We start from the raw sequence: 8,219 nt of genomic DNA on the forward strand, positions 1-8,219 counted from the left end.
GTTGTTATACTCTCCATATCGGAAAGCATGCTACTGTTTTGTTTGCTTTGTGTTTTCAAAGGAGCATTTGTCGTCTGTGTCAAACTTTGGAAAGGAAGACGGTTTCTCCACTTGGAGAAAATTAAATCCAACAATACCTGACCATGAGAAAAGCCCTTCTCATAGAGCTCACATGAGGGAATACCTGAACCTCGTAGTTCGACTCCATCATTCAACTACGATAGATGCTGAACTTCAACAGCAAATGTCTGCTGAAAAGAAAAGATGGAAAGCTATAACTGAACAGATTGTCGAGGTTATATCCTTTCTGGCAAAACAGAATCTGGCCTATCGTGGACATCGAGGAGAAGGAATATCTGGGTTATCAGAGCCAGGGGAGACAGTCAGTGAAAATACAGGAAACTTTCTAGCAACAATCAGACTTTTGGCCAAATATGATGACATCTTAGCAAAACACTTGCAGAGAGGGAAAGAGAAACCAAAAAGTGTCACCTACTTGTCCAACAGAATTCAAAACGAAATAATCAATCTTCTTGGTGAAACTGTCAAGAAAAATATAATTTCCGAAATTAAGGACGCAAAATATTTTAGCATAATGCTGGATTCAACTCCAGATATTGCCCATATCTGAAAATTCTGCGTTACGTTCATATTGATGAAAACAGAAAAGTAGAAATAGAGGAGACATTTCTGGGATTTTTTCAAGTCAACAAGAAAGATGCAGTCAGCCTGGTAAATAAAATTCAGGAAAAATTGGAAGACGACAAAATTTCCATGAATGACTGTCGTGGTCAAGCATATGATAACGCAGCAGTTATGGCTGGAGTGAGAGGAGGTGTTCAACAAAAAATTCTTGAAGTTAACCCAAAAGCTGTGTTTGTGAACTGCGAGAACCACAGCCTCAATTTGGCCTGTGTCCATGCAAGTGAGGTGCAACCTGTTGTTGTTACATTTTTTGGCATTCTAGAAAAACTCTTTACTTTTTTTTCTTCATCTACTTCTCGTTGGGAAGTGTTAAAATCATTTGTCACTCGGACTGTGAAAAGACAGTGTGACACAAGATGGAGTTCCAGCCATGATGCTGTGCAAGTAATCCATGAAGAATGTGACAACGTTATTGCAAGCCTTCAACACCTGCTGGAAGGAGAATTTTCAAGGGAAACTAAATCTGATGCAGGATCACTACTGAACTCTATTCAACAGTTCCCGTTTATAGCTTTATTCAATTTTTGGTACTCAGTTTTATCATCAGTGGAGAAAGTCTCAAAACGTTTGCAGGATCCGAAAATGGGGTTCCACGAAGCTTCTTGTGATCTGAGAGGACTTATTCATATCTTGAATTTGAAGAATGACGAAATTATCCACAATGCAATAGATTTAGCCAATGAATATTGTGAAAATTGAGGAATACCAATTGCACGAACAAGGAGAAGAAGAATAATGCCTGGAGAGTCAGCAAGAGATAGTGGACTGACGGCACAAGAAGAAATGAATAGAGTAATGGTAGAGATTGTGAACAGATTAAAAACTGAATTGAAGACCGCAGTGTCCGTCTTCAAAGACTCAGTGACCGATTTTCTTTTCTTCTGAACTTAAATTCAGTAGTGATTGAAGATTGAAGATGAACAAGAAAGAGAGAAATTAAAAAAGGAATGTTCAGACTTTGAAAATTATTATGACAATGATGTGGTTGCAATTCAGTTATATGACGAAATTATTGATTTTGTGATGCTCCTTCGAGCTGGAGGGAATAGAGTTCCCCCTGATCCTAAAGATGCTCTGGAGTCTTTACTGCAGTATGGGAGGGATGTCTTTCCGACGCTGTGTGTTTCATACAGATTACTGCTTACAATCGCATTTTCAGTCGCAAGCTGTGAAAGGTCATTTTCAAAACTGAAATTAATAAAAACATATCTGAGGTCTTCTATGTCACAGGAGCGACTGACCAACCTGGCTTTAATAAGCATTGAAAAAGAATTTCTCACAGCTGATGTAAAAAGTGAAGTAGTTCAGGTGTTTTGTGACAGGAGGTATCATTTGGGGAACATAACTTAATAAATTTGATTGATTTATATTAAAATCGAATAAAGCGTTTATTTCATGTTTCATCTGTGTTTATATATTCAAAATGTTTTCCTTTCTCATAATATTTCTCAGTATATTAGGCCTTATACTTGAGTCTTTGGGGCATACACTCAAGATTTGCCCCGGGCATCACCAGACCTCTACACGCCACTGCTGGGACCAGGCGAGGTGCGTGCACCACAGGCGTGGCATTCGGTTTCAACAAGATCGTGTAGGTGTACGGGAGTGTGCCCATGCCCTCGAAAACATTGTGGTTTTGGTTAATGATGGCGTCGAGCTGTGCCCTAAAATCAGTGTCCTGAGAGGCAGACGTGTCAGTAGGTGACAGGGAGTGAGCCCTTTGGACCAGGTTCAGCAGTTTGCATACTTGCGCACCAGGTAGGGAGGCTTTGGAGGATCCCACTATTTTAAATGGCAGGTTGGCTTTAAGTGACCGGTGCGTCACTTCAAGTTGGCATGAGCCACTGGCAGCAATGAGTCTAGGACAACTCATCGCGGCCGACTCATCGCGGCCGACTCATCGCCGCTGACTCATCGCCAGCCCAACTCATCGCCAGCCTAACTCATCGCCAGCCAAACTCATCGCCAGCCAACTCATCGCCAGCCCAACTCATCGCCAGCCCAACTCATCGCCAGCCCAACTCATCGCCAGCCCAACTCATCGCCAGCCCAACTCATCGCCAGCCAACTCATCGCCAGCCCAACTCATCGCCAGCCAACTCATCGCCAGCCCAACTCATCGCCAGCCCAACTCATCGCCAGCCAACTCATCGCCAGCCCAACTCATCGCCAGCCCAACTCATCGCCAGCCCAACTCATCGCCAGCCCAACTCATCGCCAGCCCAACTCATCGCCAGCCCAACTCATCGCCAGCCAACTCATCGCCAGCCCAACTCATCGCCAGCCCAACTCATCGCCAGCCCAACTCATCGCCAGCCCAACTCATCGCCAGCCCAACTAAAAATTGAAATTCATGGTAATTCATGGTAAAAGCTGTCGGCGGCGGGTAACTTTTGAACGGCCCGCACCAAGCATTTGATAGATAGACCGGCCGGCGAACCAAGTTATATCACAGTTCAGACCGGTGGTATTTCAAATTCAATAAAAATTAATGGAGGTTAAAAGACTTATTTAACTGTGATATAACTTGGTTCGCCGGCCGGTCTATCTATCAAATGCTTGGTACGGGCCGTTCAAAAGTTACCCGCCGCCGACAGCTTAGTGTTTGAAACACCGAGTGTGCAGATTAGACCAAATAAGAGGAGGTCTGAACTTGGTGGATTTAGTTGGACAGCCTTTGGAGAGGTAAGGTACTGTTTGGATAGTGCCCTGGGACCCCTTTGAGAGAGGTAAGGTAGTCTTTGGGATTGTTAAAAGTGAACATGATTATGCACTTTTTACACACAGTCCAACTGCCAAAGAACTATGAAAGAACTCTCAAAGCTGTCAAGGAATTGTCGTAACTATAAAGGAATTGTCAAAACTTATTTTGCTAAATTGGCATAGAGGGGATACCGGCACAGAGTGGTGGGGTGGAGGGGGGGGTTGCATGGATTTGCATGAAGCTGGCATGGTGACATGGGGGTTTGAGGACCCATAGCGGTGGTTAAAGTGGCATGGGTTTGGATAGGTTAACCAGGATTGGGCATAGGGTTGAAGGGCGGTGTTTTATGTTTTATTGTAATTATCTCAACGCAGCGCCTTCTGCTCAGCCTGCCTCCAAATTAATTTTGAAGTCGTCCACCCTGACTCCTACCTCAACCCGACCCAGCATTGACCGAAAATCCAACCTGCAGCCAGACAGTTTTTAAGGGTGGGCCCGTCGTGCTAGGAAATCTCCCGACTCTGAGCGCCAACCTGGGGATAAAGATCCAGGCCTTGGAAACCCGACTAGAGAAATAACAACCACCTGAAAGATTCACGAATTATCTTGAGAGGGAGAGGTCAACAAAAAGTCTTGTTTCTAATCCAGTTTGCATCAGTACAATGCTGCTTTTCATTTTTTTAAATGACTGTGGGAAACTTACAAGGCGTCTCTCAACTTATTTTTAAAGCACTTGACGTTTCTAGGTGTGGTTAGCATTAATGTTTAAGACCTTGTGCACAAGGATAAATAGATACTTAAGGAGACTCTTGACGGTTCGAATATTGCACTGGACTCAAATATTGCACAACGGTTTTCTTCTCCAGTTAGTGGAGTGGGCTAAAACAGGACAAACAAAAAAGAACCTAAATTTTGAACGTAAAAGCAGTGTTGGTGCCGCCGACAGCTTTTACCATGAATTAAATTTGAAATACCACCGGTCTGAACTGTGATATAACTTGGTTCGCCGGCCGGTCTATCTATCAAATGCTTGGTGTGGGCCGTTCAAAAGTTACCCGCCGCCGACAGCTTTTACCATGAATTACCATGAATTACAATTTTTAGTTGGGCTGGTGATGAGTTGGCTGGCGATGAGTTGGGCTGGCGATGAGTTGGGCTGGCGATGAGTTGGGCTGGCGATGAGTTGGCTGGCGATGAGTTGGCTGGCGATGCGTTGGCTGGCGATGAGTTGGGCTGGCGATGAGTCGGCGGCGATGAGTTGGGCTGGCGATGAGTTGGGCTGGCGATGAGTTGGGCTGGCGATGAGTTGGGCTGGCGATGAGTTGGGCTGGCGATGAGTTGGGCTGGCGATGAGTTGGGCTGGCGATGAGTCGGAGGCGATGAGTTGGGCTGGCGATGAGTTGGGCTGGCGATGAGTTGGCTGGCGATGAGTTGGCTGGCGATGAGTTGGGCTGGCGATGAGTTGGGCTGGCGATGAGTTGGCTGGCGATGAGTTGGCTGGTGATGAGTTGGCTGGCGATGAGTTGGGCTGGCGATGAGTTGGGCTGGCGATGAGTTGGGCTGGCGATGAGTCGGCGGCGATGAGTTGGGCTGGCGATGAGTTGGGCTGGCGATGAGTTGGGCTGGCGATGAGTTGGGCTGGCGATGAGTTGGCTGGCGATGAGTTGGGCTGGCGATGAGTTGGGCTGGCGATGAGTTGGGCTGGCGATGAGTTGGGCTGGTGATGAGTTGGGCTGGCGATGAGTTGGGCTGGCGATGAGTTGGGCTGGCGATGAGTTGGCTGGCGATGAGTTGGGCTGGCGATGAGTTGGGCTGGCGATGAGTTGGGCTGGCGATGAGTTGGGCTGGCGATGAGTTGTCCCATTCCCGGCAGCAATGGCATTGCCATTATAATCTAATAGCTGGCAGGCTGATGGCAGGATGGCTGGTTTGACATGGAGGCTTTGGAGGTCAGACCTCCAAATGAGATTGGCTGAGGCGCCGGTGTCCAGGCGGAATCGGATTTGGGACCGGTTGAGCGTAAGAGTGGCAGACCACTCATTGTCCGGATCGATGCTGTATACCGGGAGAGGCTGGATGTTTTGCTTCGGGGACACCCTGTTTTTGGTAATGATACCGACTCGAAAAGGCGCCTTTGGGTCCTCGGTGTCAATGTCAGGCAGCAGGTCAGAATCAGGCTCGGTGACCGTGGGTTGAATGGCTCGGACATCCCTGCGAGGCTGGCTGGAGCGGTGAGAGTTGGCAGGCGGAGCGGCGAGAGTGGGCCGGCTGAGCTGATCTGCATAAAGCAGCAGAGTGGCCAAGTTTGCCACATGGTAGGCAGCGTCGGGATTTGGCAGGACATTGCCGCTTTAAGTGGGCGGAGCCACAGTTGCCGCACGTTGTTATGTCAGGACGTTCGTTGCACCACCGCGCAAGTGCGGTGTGGTTGTACATAGTGCGCGCCTGCGCAGTGCGATGGTCGGCGTTCAGTGCGCGCATGCGCGGGAGGCCTGTGAAAAGTGCGCAAAATGGCCGCCCTCATCCAGGCTGAGGCCCTGGAGTTGCTGGATTGCTTGTACCCGTTCTGCCTCGTGGGGACCTTGCTGCGCCGTTTCAGCCGCTTGGATGTGTGAATACCGACTAGTGGCGTGTTCCTGTAGCGATGGCAATCGCTAGGGTGAGCTGCTTAACCTTGAGGAATTGCTGGCGAAGGGGGTCCGACTGAACACCGTAAACGATCTGGTCGCGTATCATGGAGTCGGAGGTGGACCCGTGATTACAGGACTGCGCAAGGATGCGGAGGTGGGTGAGAAAGGATTGGAAAGATTCTCCCTTACCCTGCAAACGCTGTTGGAAGACATAGCGCTCAAAACTTTCATTCACCTCGATGTCGCAGTGACTGTCACATTTGAGGAGGATTTAGATTTGTCTTCACCTTCAGCAAAGGTGAGAGAGTTGAAGATGTGGATGGCGTGGGCCCCGGCCGAGGAGAGGAAGGTGAGAGAGTTGAGGATGTGGATGGCGTGGGCCCCGGCCGAGGAGAGGAAGGTGAGAGAGTTGAGGATGTGGATGGTGTGGGCCCCGGCCGAGGGGAGGAAGGTGAGAGAGTTGAAGATGTGGATGGCGTGGGCCCCGGTGAGGAAGAGAGCGATCTTCCTGGCGTCTGAAGCAGCTTCCAGGTCTGTGGCTTCAAGGTAAAGCTGGAAACGTTGTTTGAAGATTTTCCAGTTGGCCCCGAGGTTTACCGGTGATGCGGAGCGGCGGTGGAGGGGGGGGGGGGGGGGGGGGGGGGGGGGGCAGTGGGGGGCGGACGCTGTCCATTCTGCAGGATGGCTGTACACTGGTCGAAGGCAGATCACTTGCAGGTAGGTCTAAGAATTTCTAACATCAACTACTGGTACCATGATGTGTTGGGTACTCTGGATCCGTGGAGACTGTGTTTCCCTCAGCAGTAACACATTCAGGCTACCAACACTTGTAACAGGGCAACACTATTTTATTAAGCTAGAAACTGTTGAATATACTTTCACTGCGGGTGAACACGATGTTAGATTAAACTAAAGACCTATGCCTATCCCAACCAGTCTAGGCACTCAGCACATGGTGAGGATCTGTGCTACAGGCTGTGAGCTCTGTCCTTCTGAGAGGCTGCATCCCGAATGAGCGGGAAAACTGATGCCCTCTGTCTTTATAGTGAGTGTGCTCTAACTGGTAATTGGCTGCGGTGTTGTGTGTGTTGATTGGTCTTGCTGTGTGTCAGTCAGTGTGTGTCTGCACCATTATATACTGATGTGTATATTATGACAACTGGTTTAGCTCACTGGGCTAATTTGCTGGCTTTTAAAGCAGACCAAGCAGGCCAGCAGCACGGTTCGATTCCCGTACCAGCCTCCCCGGAACAGGCGCCGGAATGTGGCGACTAGGGGCTTTTCACAGTAACGTCATTGAAGCCTACTCGTGACAATAAGCGATTTTCACTTTCACTTCACTTCAACTGGAACTGACGGAGGTTGAGGGGCGACCTGATAGAGGTCTACAAGACGATGAGTGGCATAGACAGAGTGGATAGTCAGAGGCTCTTTCCTAGGGTAGGGGAGTCAAGTACTCCGGGATATAGGTTTAAAGTGCGTGGGGGGAAAAGTTCAGACCAGCTGTGTGAGGCAGGTTTTTTACACAGAGGGTAGTAAATAGATGGAACGTGCTGCCTGGGGAGGGGGTGAGAGCCGGTACGATAGAGGCATTGAAGGGGCATCGAGGCAAATATATGAATAGGGTGGGAATGGAAGGATATGGACTCTGTAAGAGCAGACAGTTTTAGTTTAGGCAGGTACCATGGTCAGTACAGGCTTGGAGGGCCGAAGGGCCTGTTCCTGTGCTGTATTGTTCTTTGTTCTGAGGAGTGAGGGGGGGGGGGGAGAGAGAGAGAGACAGAGAGAGAGGGAATGTGTGGAGAGTGAGGGAGAGAGAGAGAGGGAATGTGTGGAGAGTGAGGGAGAGAGAGAGAGGGGGAATGTGTGGGCAATGAGGGGGAGAGAGAGAGAGGGGGAATGTGTGGGGAGTGAGGGAGAGAGAGAGAGAGGGAATGTGTGGGGAGTGAGGGAGAGAGAGAGAGAGGGGGAATGTGTGGGGAGTGAGGGAGAGAGAGAGAGAGGGGGAATGTGTGGGGAGTGAGGGGGAGAGAGAGGGGGGGAATGTGTGAGGGGTGAGGGAGAGAGAGAGTGAATGTGTGGCGAGTGAGGGAGCGAGAGAGAGGGAATGTGTGGGCAATGAGGAGGAGAGAGAAAGAGAGAGAGGGGGAATGTGTGGCGAGTGAGGGAGAGAGAGAGAG

This window comes from Scyliorhinus canicula, chromosome 2 (assembly GCF_902713615.1).
Source record: "Scyliorhinus canicula chromosome 2, sScyCan1.1, whole genome shotgun sequence".
In the NCBI taxonomy this organism is placed as follows: Eukaryota; Metazoa; Chordata; class Chondrichthyes; order Carcharhiniformes; family Scyliorhinidae; genus Scyliorhinus; species Scyliorhinus canicula.